At 43.2% G+C, this 13,515-nt stretch overlaps 1 protein-coding gene across 12 annotated transcripts in view; it reads right to left on the bottom strand.

Annotated features, from left to right (window-relative positions):
• Positions 1-13,515, bottom strand: part of TMEM121 (transmembrane protein 121) — a 160,695-nt gene that overhangs the window by 93,350 nt on the left and 53,830 nt on the right. For 6 of the 12 annotated variants that reach the window (XM_073637583.1, XM_073637588.1, XM_073637581.1 and 3 more), the window contains one exon: positions 10,179-10,221. The exons of the other annotated variants lie outside the window; for them this stretch is intronic. The gene's annotated coding sequence lies outside the window, so the exon portion shown is untranslated. The remainder of the gene's footprint in view (positions 1-10,178; positions 10,222-13,515) is intronic. 12 annotated transcript variants of the gene reach the window in all.

The raw sequence follows: 13,515 nt of genomic DNA, 5'->3' as shown, positions 1-13,515 counted from the left end.
TTATTTTGTTTAGCACTTGATTTTGTATAAGATGTCTTCCTACGCTCTTAACTGCTCAAAGCTGGCATGTGTGGGCAAGATTAGTAGTTTCAGGCAGCATGACTGATCGCACTTCCCTGAAAACTATCAAACCATGCATTGTATTGTCCCAGGACTTATGTACTAATTGTCACTGATTCATATCTGTATGTGCCACACAGAGTCTGTGGGGCTCTAGATTCCTGGTCCAAAGGCAATCCTGGTTCCTCTCATGGTGCCTCTGTAGCAATGCTGCTAATGTAGAACAACTCCACAGTGTTGCTTGAGATGGATGTTGCAATAGTGATCTGTACAAACTTGCGCGCATAAGAGGAGCACCAATCTTGCGTGGTAGTCGGCAACTTCAGTGTAACTTATAGAATGGCCCTAACTGAGGATTTCCCTGTCGGGGTGGTACAGAAGCACAGACATGACAGTCACTTTTAACAGCAGTAACAAACAAATTTATTCGAATATGGTGTAAACTTTACATCAACAGTTAACATATTTTACAATCTCTTCAATTTGTTGACAAAATTAATGCCCTCTCTAGGCCAATTAGAGAACACGCTTAAGCACCCATCCACTTCTAGCTCACATTCTCACTCTCTTCCTGAAAGGCGCTTCTGCTAGTTGCTCTTTTGATACACGTGAACACTTCAGCAGGTCAACTAACACACTCATACAGCATGCCTCCAGATCTTGGTTGGAAACCCCCCCCATACACCTACTTCACAATCTCGATGGCAAACTCCCCAACCATCCATGTACTTCATAATCTCAGTGACAAATGCTCACAATCCACTCACAATCTCGATGGCAAGTCCCTCACTGTCCTTTTACTTAGTGGCAAACTCCTCTCCATCCACGTATTTCACAATCTCGATAGCAAACTCCTCACCATCGTCATACTTCATGATTCTGGGGACAAACCATTTACAAGCTATGTAATTCACAATCTTGGTAGCAAATCTCTCACTGTTCTCGTACTTCACGATCTTGATGGCAAGCTCCTCAGCATCCACGTACTTCACAATCTCAATGGTAAACCCCTTACCATCCATGTACCCTCACTACACTTGTACTTCACAATCTCAGTGGTAAACTTCTCACCATTCATGAATTTCATGATCTTCGTGGCAAACCCCCTACCAGCCATGTACTTCATGATTTTGATGGGAAACCACTCACCATCCCTGTGCATCACAATCACAGTGGCAAACTCTTCACCATCCATGGTTTTCACCAAGCACGGTGGCTCAGTGGTTAGCACTGTAGCCTTGCAGCGTTGGGGTCCTGGGTTCAAATCCCACCAAGGACAACATCTGCAAGGAGTTTGTATGTTCTCCCCGTGTTTGCGTGGGTTTCCTCCAGGTTCTCCAGATTCCTCCAACCATCCAAATACATACTATTAGAATTTAGATTGTGAGCCCCAAAGGGGACAGCGATGATTATGTATGTAAAGCGCTGCGGAATATGTTAGCGCTATATAAAAATAAAGATTATTATTTATCAATCTAAGTGGCAAATGCCACACTTTCCATGTATGCCTTTCAAGTTATATGGCACAGCGCCTTTGCTTGGGATTAAACAGTCTTTTTAATTCAGGCAACACCCTTTCTAAGATATTCGTCCTGGGTGGTCTCTACCTCCTACTCTTACAGGCAGGCACAGACATGACACAAGACTTATGCCAGGGCTCAGAAGTAAAAATTGCCTTTTAACCAGCATCAAGACCCATATTTGAGTTATGTGCATTATTAAAGTCTGACATTAAAGAAGCACTCCTCCCATCAAAGTTTTTATCCTCTTAATATATTGCACTCATCATATTATATAGCACTGTGTACTTACAATTTCTCATTTTGCCTTTCTACCTAGTTAATTATTCTCTTTTCTTTCCTCTATGTTAAAACAGGAAGTCTCTTGTCCCTGCATGACTCATTCCCCTCTTCAATTCCTGACCCAGCTGCTCCCTCCTTCCCCTGCCATGAACTTTTGCAGTGACTCCTGACTTGTGCAGAGAAAATTGTCCTCCTGTTTATACATAGAGCTTAGAAAGATTCAGCTGGTCAGTTTTTATATCACGTGATGTCGTAGACTTTAATGGAAAAGAAAATAAATTAACTGGATCTAAAGGTAAAATGATCAATTGTAAGTATAGAGTGCTATATAATATGATGATTGCAATATATTAAGGGGATAAATACTTTGGTGGGAGTGCTTCTTTAAATCTCATTGCATTGAAGTAAAGGGGACCTGAGCTACCGTATTACACTATGCAGTGTACGGAGCTCCATACACTATTTAGTTCTGTCCATCTGGGACCAACTAATTGGTGTGGGTCCTGGTTGTTGGAAACAAACAACCTAAGGTTGGCCATCAATATCAATTCTGGAGAATCCCTTTAAAGTGAATCTGTCAGCAGGTTTTTGCCATCTCATCTGAGAGCAGCATCATGTAAGCAAAGAGAAGCTGAATCCAATGATGTATCACTTAGATTACTGGGTGCAGTCGTTCTGACATAATCAGCGTTTTTAGATTTAGCATGAAGCAGAGCTGAGGAAGCTAACTCCGCCCACACCAGGCTCTCCATGTACAAAGTCAATGGACAGTTAGGTGCTCATCACAAGAGGGGGCGTGTCGGAATAGCATGCAGGCTCTGCTGTGTCCCAGCAAAGATAAGCTCCTGGTGCTAAAACAATCATTGCAAGCAAATAAAACCACACAGCTTGATAAGAGGGACATGGCTGAATTCTGTGTATTAACCCCTACAGTATGCTGTCTTCAGCTTACATAGCAAAAACCCGTTGACAGATTCCCTTAAAGGCTATTTCTAGAGTTTATACTGCCAGAGAACCGTGAAATGCAATCTACCCTGCAGTATACAACTATATCTGTATCCTGGGGACAGAGACAAAGTGCACTAAGTGCCACTGACACCACTAGAGAGACCGCAGGCAAAAGGTAGCCCCTCATGTAGTGATAGAACGGCGCCTTCCGATGGTCGGTTAGTACCTTGCTCTATAAAATGTGCATCTAAGCGGGCAGTTATTCTGTAGTCTTTTCATTATTTCCACCCAATTCATTGAGCATTTGTCATCTGGCGAGCAGATGAGGGCGCGGAATTGCTTTTTTGCCAGTGCTATAATACACTTATATAAGAAGCATAGTGAGTTCATGGATATTTTTTTTTCCTTTCATAAATGCATGACATGCTCATAAAACGGACTTGTTTGCATTGATGGATTTATCCGCACACAGTGGCAGGGCCAGCGAGCTAATAGTCATGCTGTTCCTAGTAGTTTAATTTTATTGTCCATTATTAGATCCACTTAGGACAAATGCCATAAAGCTGTGGCACGTGACTTCATTTGTGCTCAGCGCTTGGAGAGCTTAACCCCTGGGCAACGCTCTGTTCACACGTCCGTTTCGGATATTCCGTTTGTGTGTTCCGTTTTAGGGTCAATAAGTGATTTGCAACAGTTATGAAAATGAAAGCAGAGGGGCCCCAATAATTACTATAGGTTTTGGTGTCCATTTTTTAGTATGTAAAAAAAATCCTGCACACACAAATTTCTGTTCCAGAAAAAAAAAAACGGAACCTAGGCAGATCCCATATCAAAGGGAGTATATGGTAGATATATACATACAGTTGCATATTACCTAGTTACATAGGTTGAAAAAAGACAGATCCATCAAGTTATATCCTTCTTGACCAGTTGTTGGGGAAAAAAAGCCCTATTTTAAATGCTGATATAGTGTCTGTACTATCTCTTACAGTAGGGAATTTAATGTTCTGATCACTTTAACTGTAAAGAACCCTTTCCCACTCTAACTGTAAAGAAACCTTTTGCATATTTTGAGGATAGCACCTGTGACGAAACAGCTTCTTATCTTAATCAGCCAGACGTCTAGATTTATTAAGCCAAGAGAAATACACTATTGTGTTTGTGTTGACTTGTGAATGTATGTGTATTTCTGTGGCTGGTCAAGAAGGACATACTATTATGTGTATAAACATGAATGTTGATTTCTCTTAGTGTGGAAGCAATAATGTTTGTTAATATGCTAATTACATGTTATAAAAAAGCCAGCTATATGTTGATTTACAAGAGCCCACTGCTATACCAACTATGTAAATTGATTAAATGCACAAACAATGAGACCTGAGCCCTGTGGAACAATACCCTCCCTAATCCTTGTCCTGTTGATGTATACTTGAAAGGATAACTGTAACTATTTAAGGGACATATGCCTCTGTAGCAAAGAGAATTGAAAGAGAGAATCAAAGATCAGACAGACTCTTCCGGACATCAGCTTGGTAGCATGGCTTTATCCAGAGAGACACAGATTTGGATTCTACAGGATTACGGCCTAAGGGTACATTGCCCTGACTGGAAAGATACGGATCTGCTCCATTAACCGTCAGAGAACTCATGGATACATTTGGGAAACCAGGTTGGGACAATGAGGTCATCTGGCCCAATGGATATGTTGTTTGGGGTTGCCATGTAGGACCCTCTGGTCGCCTGGAGATCATGGAGACGTTCAGAGAAGCCAGATTGGGACCAGTCGGTCATCTGGCCCCATGGAAACTCTTGGAGAGGCCATGGTGGGACCATCGGGTCTCATGGCCTTGTACCTCGATGGACTGTCAGCTTCCTAAACTTGCCACTACCTTCTCTCTGTGGGGGCCCACCAAAAGTGGGGGGCCACTGATTGAGGTAGTTGGCCCTGGAAGTCCCAAAGTGACAGTTGTTCTATCCCCGGTGAGCCAGCGGAAGAGTGAGACTATGTAATGTTGTACCATCTTGGGTATTTGCTGGGACTGTTCTATGTGTTTATTGTCCGATTGCTGGTTCAATAAAATATTGCCACACTGTTTTACCCTCACCCTGTGTTGTCTGAGTAGTGTTACGACCATGGAAGACCCCGGGTCTTCACAGCACCATTCAAAAATGTATGCAGAGTATGGTGGTTAAAAAGAGCATATACACAGGCATTTTCCTGTCCAATGTTTCATTAGATTACGAGAGAATAGGGGAGAATATCTTGGTAATATGATGCTGTTTGAAGGTGCCATACGGTGACATGTGCAGAGCCTACAGCTCAATATGCCTCTGTAGTCCAGTGTGTGCATTAAGCCTAAGGCGGCTTGCTCACATCCTGTTTTCTCTATGTTCTGTCAAGTAAGTTAAAACGTTTCAAGGGGTTGTACATTTCTGACATATCAATAGAGAACACATATAGATGTGGGTGTATCTGTATTGAGAAAAAGGCCCTGTCTCACTGTGTCAGGAATGGGGACGTGGTCACGCATGCGCAGCTCTCTCCATTAATTTGTATGGTAGATCCAAAAATTGCTGAGCGAGCATATATACAGGGCAGAAATGAATGGAGATGCACTCACAGAAATTAATAGGCAAAGACGCACATCCTCAGCCACTTTCCCAATCCTGACAGAGCACGCTGGGTCCCATTTTTTAAAAAAATGCAGGTCTATATGGTGGGACCCGCATTTACCCCTTAGTGACGGAGCCAATTATGTCCTTAATGACCAGGCTAAATTTTACAATTCTGACCACTGTCACTTTATGAGGTAATAACTCTGGAACGCTTTAACAGATCCCCCTGATTCTGAGATTGTTTTCTTTCTTTTGTGACATATTATACTTCATGATAGTGGTAACATTTCTTTGATATGACTTGCGTTTATTATTTGTGAAAAAAATGGAAATTTGGCGAAAATTTAGCAATTTTCAAACTTTGAATTTTTATGCCCTTAAATCAGAGAGATAAGTCACACCAAATATTTCATAAATAACATTTCCCACAGCTCTACTTTACATAAGCACAATTTTTGCAACAACATTTTTTTTGTTAGGAACTTGTAAGGGGTAAAATTTGGTCAGCGATTTCTCATTTTTCCAACAAAATTTACAAAACCATTTTTTTTTAGAGACCACATCACATTTGAAGTGACTTTGAGGGGCCTATATGACAGAAAATCCCCAAAAGTGACACTATTCTAAAAACTGCACCCCTCAAGATGCTCAAAACCACATTCAAGAAGTTTATATTAACCCTTCAGGTGCTTCTCCGGAACGGAAGCAACGTGGAAGGAAAAAATTAACATTTAACTTTTTTTCACACAAGTTTTTATTCTGACCCCATTTATTTTTATTTTCGCAAGGGTAACAAGAGAAAATGGACAACAAAATTTGTTGTGCAATTTCTCCTGAGTACGCTGGTACCCCATATGTGGGGGAAAACCACAGTTTGGGCGCATGGCAGGGCTCGGATTGGAAGGAGCGGCATTTGACTTTTTGAATGCAAAATTGGATGGAATATGTGCCTAAACAGTGAAATCCCCCACAAGTGACACCATTTTGGAAACTGGACCCCTCAAGGAACTTATCTAGATGTGTGGTGAGCAACTTGAACCTCCAGATTCTTCACAGAAGTTTATAATGTAGAGCAGTGAAAATCAAACTTTTTCCACAAAAATGATCTTTTAGCTGCAAATTTTTTATTTTCACAAGGTTAAAAGGAGAAAATGGACCCCGAGAATTGTTGTGCAATTTCTCCTGTGTACGCCAATACCCAATATATGGGGAAAAAACACTGTTTGGGCGCACGGCAAGACTCGGAAGCTAAGGAGCACGGTTTGGCTTTTTAATGTAAAATTTGCAGGTCTAATTAGAGTTTGAAGAGCCCCTGATGTGCCTAAATAAACAGTGGAAACCCCCCACAATTGACCACATTTTGGAAACTACACCCCTCAAGGATTTTATCAAGGGGTATAATGAGCATTTTGAACCCAAAGCTACAACACAGAATTTGATAACATTAGCTTGTCATATTGAATATCTTGTCATTAGTGTTGAGCACAAGTGCTCGTTTATTGAGTTTGCATTGGGTGCTCGGGTATGCACCGAGTATCGCGGGTGCTCGAGTGACATGCTCGAGTCCCCGCCCCACATAATTAGCGGCTGCTAGACACCCAAAAAAAACATGCAGGGTATAACAGCCGCGAAACATGTGGGGCGGGGACTCGAGCATGTCACTCGAGCACCCGCGATACTCGGTGCATACCCGAGCACCCGATGCAAACTCAATAAACGAGCACTTGTGCTCAACATTCGTTGTCATATCGTCATCGTTTTCTTTACTTTTGAAAAAATCCCAACCCCAACACACAACCCCTAATCCTAACCCCAACCGGAAAAAAAATATTTATTTTATAATTTTCCTCTAACTAAGGGGGTGACAAAGGTGGATTTGATTTTTTTTTCTTTTGATCACCGTGATAAACCCTAAGGAACCAATAGTGAAAATTCCTTATTGTTGCCGGGCACCAGCAAGCAGACCTCAGAGGGCGCACTACGCATGCGCCTGTCATTTTTTTTTTTTTTTTTACAGGTAGATGACGGAGGGCCGGGGGATGGATCAGGAGATGTGGGGGAGAGCGGAGGTACCGGGTGGGCTCGGGGGGCTTCATTTCTCTCTCCTCTGACATGTATATCATGTCAGAGGAGAGAGAAATCATTGTAACCGCGGAAAAACACTTTTTTTTTCGCAATCGCCGCTATTCACTGAATAACGGCGATCACGTGATTGGGGACTGGAAAAAACGGCCCTGATCATGTTCTCCAGGGTCTCTACTACCCCCCGGTAGCTGAGACCCGGGAGAATTTCCAACGCTGGGGGTCGCTACAGCCTTATTCCTCCGACTCGTGAAAGAGCGGCGCTGAGGCATGAAAATGTGTTACGGCGGATGTTAAGGGGTTAATCAGACATTTTTAGTACTGTACAGTTATGTGCAAAATAATAGCAGTGTGTCTAAAACAACTGAGAAAAAACTCAATCCTCATAATAGCATTTATTTCCATATCACAAAGGCACTGGGAGCTGCACATTTATTTCCAGAATGAAAACATTAACAAAAATATAAATTTTTAAACTGAAAAGGAAGAAAAAGGAATAATAGGCTGCTCAAAAAATAGCAATGTCTGCATTGTCATTAACAAACTCGAATATTTACAGTGTAAACCGAAATTTGTTTCCAGACTTCGCTTTCCTGTTAATCATTGAACTAATATTTAGTTGTAAGACCTTTATTTCTGATAATGGCTTTACATCTGTGTGGCATGGAGTCACCTAACATCTGACACCTGCGAACAGATATTCCATCCCAGGCTGACCGCACTACAATCCACAGGTCTTTTGCATTCTTAGGTTTTGTACAAAAAACAGCATTTTTTTATGTCACTCCACAAATTCTCAATCAGATTGACGTCTGGGGATCGGGCGGCCACTTTATAAAATCAATCTTTTTGGCCTGAAACAAGGATGTTGCCCAAATGCTGGTGTGCTTCGGGTCGTTGTTCTGCTGACACACACATTTCAAGAGCATTTCTTCTTCAGCGTAAGGCAACATCACCTCTTCCAGTATTTTGATATATTCAAACTGGTCCATGGTGACTGGTATGCGATAAATGGGCCCAACTCCATAGTATGAGAAACGTCTCCAAACCGTTATGCTTGCACCTCCATGTTTTACAGTCATCTCAGTGTACTGTGGCTTGAATTCATTGTTTATGGGTGGTCTCACTGTCTGCTGCCTTTGGACCCAATAAGAACAATCTTTCTCTCATCTGTCCAAAGCATGTTGGGTCACTTCTCTTCAGGTTAGTCAATATGTTCTTTGGCAAACTGTAACCTTTTCAACAGGTCTTTTTTTCAGCAATGGCACTTCACGAGGGTTTCTTGCAAATAGTTTGGCTTCACGTAGGATCTTCTGATGGTAGCAGGGCTCATGGGTAACTGAAGATCTTCTTTCATCTCCCTGGAGCTGATCATTGGATGCTTCTTTGCCATTCGAATGATTCTATGATCTATGCGGATTGTCGTATTTCTTTTCCTACCACGTGTTTCGGGTTTTGTTTGCCATTTTAAAGCATTAGGGTATGTGCCCACGATGCAGAAATGAAGCAGAAAATTTCTGCATCATTTCTGCATCTCCCTGGCAGAAAAAACGCATGCGGATTGTACATGCGTTTTTCCTTCGGAATACATGCGGATTCACATGCATTTCCGCATGCGGGTTGACAAGCGCCTTCCAGGCGATTTTAGCATCACCTGGAAAGTGCTTGACAACTAGGTCACACTATATAAATCCATGCAACCGGCATGGATTTATATAGTGTGACCGTAAGAATGTTTAAAAATAAAAAAATAAACCTATACTTACCCTCCGATGGCCCGGCGTGTGCTGCCGCGTTCGTTCCTGGCTTGTTCCTGGCTGCCGGGATATCGCGAGACACAGCGCTGAAGGGCCTGCGGTCACATGACTGTGACGTCACCGAAGGTCCTTCAGTCTTGCACGCAAGCAAAGGGAAGGAGACCGGGGGCTGTCGGAAGGTGAATACATCTTATTTTTTATTTTATTCTTTTTTTTACAGCTTTTTAATGGTACCCGGGTCCGGAGGAGAGTCTCATCTTCTCCACACCCGGGTACTATCCGCACATTAGAAAGCGCCAATAACGCAAGTACAAATGCAGTCTTGCGGTATTGGCGCGTTCCAATGCAAGTCAATGGCGGCGAAAACGCCGCATTTCCGCAAAATTAATGGACATGCTGCGGATTTTTGAGCGCAGCATAAACGCTGCGGAAAAATCCGCATCATGGGCACAGCACATGCGGCTTATCATTGGGGAACATTGCTGCCCTTCTACCATGCGTTTTCAATGCGTTTCCGCAGCGTTCCCGCAAAAACGCTGCGGAAACGCATTAAAAACGCATCGTGTGCACACAGCCTAAGAAATCTTTTTAGCTGAGCAGCCAATTATTGTCTGCGCTTCTTTATATGTTTTCCCCTCTCCAATCAACTTCTCGGTCAAAGTTCTTTCTCCTTCGGTACAATGTCTGGAACGTCCCATTATATTCACTGAGCAAGGGCTAAAACCAGCAGGTACAACATTTGCTACCCTCCTTCTTTAAATAAGAACCATAATTCACACCTGTTTCTTCACAGAATTAATGACTTCACTATTTGAACTCCACACTGCTATTAATTAGAAAACCCCCTTTCATTAAATTACAACCAATCAGCAGCGTGCATGTCATGACTGTTGATTGGTTGCCCATTACTCACCTACACATAGTAATGAACTTTTTCCCATTTTCTATGATCTTTTCTGCAAAAAACAGTAATTAAATATATTAGTGATGTTAGACTGCTATTATTTTGCACATAACTGTATATGTTTTATGCAAACTCTGTCTTACTTCTTAATGTTAGGGCAATGATAGTCTCCTACTAGTTGGGTAACATAGTGCCAGGGGCATTTAACATAGAGGCCATGTTATTAACTGCTACGATCATGGGGTCCATTGTCCAGGAAGGGCCTGGATGTCATTGCATCGGATGTGTTAGGCTTTTCTTTTTTAAGAGGGTGAGTTACAGTGCTTTAGAAGTGTAAAGCGTGAGCAAAAATGCCAAGACCCTTGAGTTAGGGGAAGATTTCCCACAGATAACAAACTTAGTTGCGGCAGCGGTTACTGTGTATTCCTCCAAAGTCAAACAGAGAGGTTGCCAATCATTGCAATTGTCAGTGCCAAACACGTGGGAGGTGGAATCTTCCTGCAGAGTGGAAGTCTCCCCACATCCCACAGGCGTATGGAACGAGTGATGCCTAGGGGCATCCTTCCCAACTTTAAAAGATAAGAAAGGGGGACACATACTGTGTAGCACGCTGCAGCAATTTTTAATTTTTGCCAATCCAATACCCTAATCTTGCTCAGTCCTTCATATGCACCCACACAGAAATATTGCTCCTTATGAAGTCCATTAATATTCCCACACGGTACAGTATTGCTTTAAAGGCATATCACAGTGCCCCAACACACAGTATAATGTCTTCATAGTGTATTTCCCCACACACAGTATGATGTCTCCACAGTACATTCCACACACACAGTATGATGTCCCCACAGTACATTCCCCCACACACAGTATAATGTCCCCACAGTACATTCCCTCCATACACAGTATGATGTCATCACAGTACATTCCCTCCACACACAGTATAATGTCCCCACAGTACATTCCCTCCATACACAGTATGATGTCATCACAGTACATTCCCTCCACACACAGTATAATGTCCCCACAGTACATTCCCTCCATACACAGTATGATGTCATCACAGTACATTCCCTCCACACACAGTATAATGTCCCCACAGTACATTCCCTCCACACACAGTATAATGTCCCCACAGTACATTCCCCCACACACAGTATAATGTCCTCACAGTACATTCCCTCCACACACAGTATAATGTCCCCACAGTACATTCCCTCCACACACAGTATGATGTCCCCACAGTACATTCCCTCCACACACAGTATGATGTCCCCACAGTACATTCCCTCCACACACAGTATAATGTCCCCACAGTACATTCCCTCCATACACAGTATGATGTCATCACAGTACATTCCCTCCACACACAGTATAATGTCCCCACAGTACATTCCCCCACACACAGTATAATGTCCTCACAGTACATTCCCTCCACACACAGTATAATGTCCCCACAGTACATTCCCTCCACACACAGTATGATGTCCCCACAGTACATTCCCTCCACACACAGTATGATGTCCGCACAGTACATTCCCTGCACACACAGTATAATGTCCCCACAGTACATTCCCTCCACACACAGTATAATGTCCCCACAGTACATTCCCCCACACACAGTATAATGTCCTCACAGTACATTCCCTCCACACACAGTATAATGTCCCCACAGTACATTCCCTCCACACACAGTATGATGTCCCCACAGTACATTCCCTCCACACACAGTATGATGTCCCCACAGTACATTCCCTCCACACACAGTATGATGTCCCCACAGTACATTCCCTCCACACACAGTATGATGTCCCCACAGTATATTCCACACACACAGTATGATGTCCCCACAGTACAATACCCCACACACAGTATAATGTCCCCACATTACATTCCCTCCACACACAGTATGATATCCCCACAGTACATTCCCTCCACAGTACATTCCCCCCACACACACACAGTATGATGTGCCCACAGTACATTCCCTCCACACACAGTATGATGTCCCCACAGTACAATACCCCACACACAGTATAATGTCCCCACAGTACATTCCCTCCACACACAGTATGATATCCCCACAGTACATTCCCTCCACACACAGTATAATGTCCCCACAGTACATTCCCCCCACACACACAGTATGATGTGCCCACAGTACATTCCCTCCACACACAGTATAATGTCCCCACAGTACATTCTCCCGAACAGTATGAAGTCCCCACAGTACATTCCCACACACACAGTATGATTTCTCCCACAATACATTCCCACACACAGTATGATGTCCCCACAGTACATTCCCACACACACAGTATGATATCCCCACAGTACAATACCCCACACACAGTATGATGTCCCCACAGTACATTCCACACACACAGTATGATTTCTCCCACAATACATTCCACACACACAGTATGATTTCTCCCACAGTACATTCCCCCCACACACAGTATGATTTCTCCCACAGTACATTCCCCCCACACACAGTATGATGTCCCCACAGTACATTCCCACACACAGTATGATGTCTCCACAGTACATTCCCACACACAGTATGATGTCTCCACAGTACATTCCCCACAGACAGTATGATGCCCCACAGTACATTCACCCCCCACACAGTATGATGTCCCCACAGTACATTCCACACACAGTATAATGTCCCCACAGTACATTCCCCTGACACACAGTATGATGTCCCCACAGTATATTCCACACAATACGTTCCACACACACTGTCATGCTGAGCATGGATAGAACCCAGCGTATAATGACAGGAAAATGGGGGGAAGTTCGGAAAGGGGAAGTGGAGACCCCTAAACAGCTCAAACGACGAACCCTGACTCCCCTATGGCCCCTGTATAGGTTTTGCACCTATCGCCGAGAAGGAAACTTGGCCCCTAGCTGAACCTAAAAGTAGACCATAGGTAGGGAGTGGGAGAGGTCAGCACTAGTCAGCCCCACTGCAAACTAAAGTACACACAAGGGAAACAAACAAGGGAATACACTTAGCTTAAAGATGACACCAGGGAAAACAAGGCAACAATCCACAAAAGGAACTCTACGAAAATTCTAGCCGACTACTAGAATTCCAAGCCTGAATAGATAAGAACTCTTTTTCACCAGCAACTCTCTGAAGAAACTGAGTGTATTTAAGCATTCAGCAAGGGTGTGAAAATTACCAGCAGAAGGGGAGGATCACTGCTAGGTCCGAAAGGTATAATCCCCAAGCAAGGTGAGGATCACTGCTGTGTCCTATAGAGAGAGGGATCATGAAAGGAACAGGAAGATGTTTTCAAGGCCAAATGCAGCGACCTTCTACAGCCGGACCCCTTAT

This window comes from Phyllobates terribilis, unplaced genomic scaffold (genome assembly GCF_046119375.1).
Source record: "Phyllobates terribilis strain yellow unplaced genomic scaffold, ASM4611937v1 Scaffold_7__3_contigs__length_470593459, whole genome shotgun sequence".
Lineage (NCBI taxonomy): Eukaryota > Metazoa > Chordata > Amphibia > Anura > Dendrobatidae > Phyllobates > Phyllobates terribilis.
This window is presented reverse-complemented; position numbering and strand designations above follow the sequence as displayed.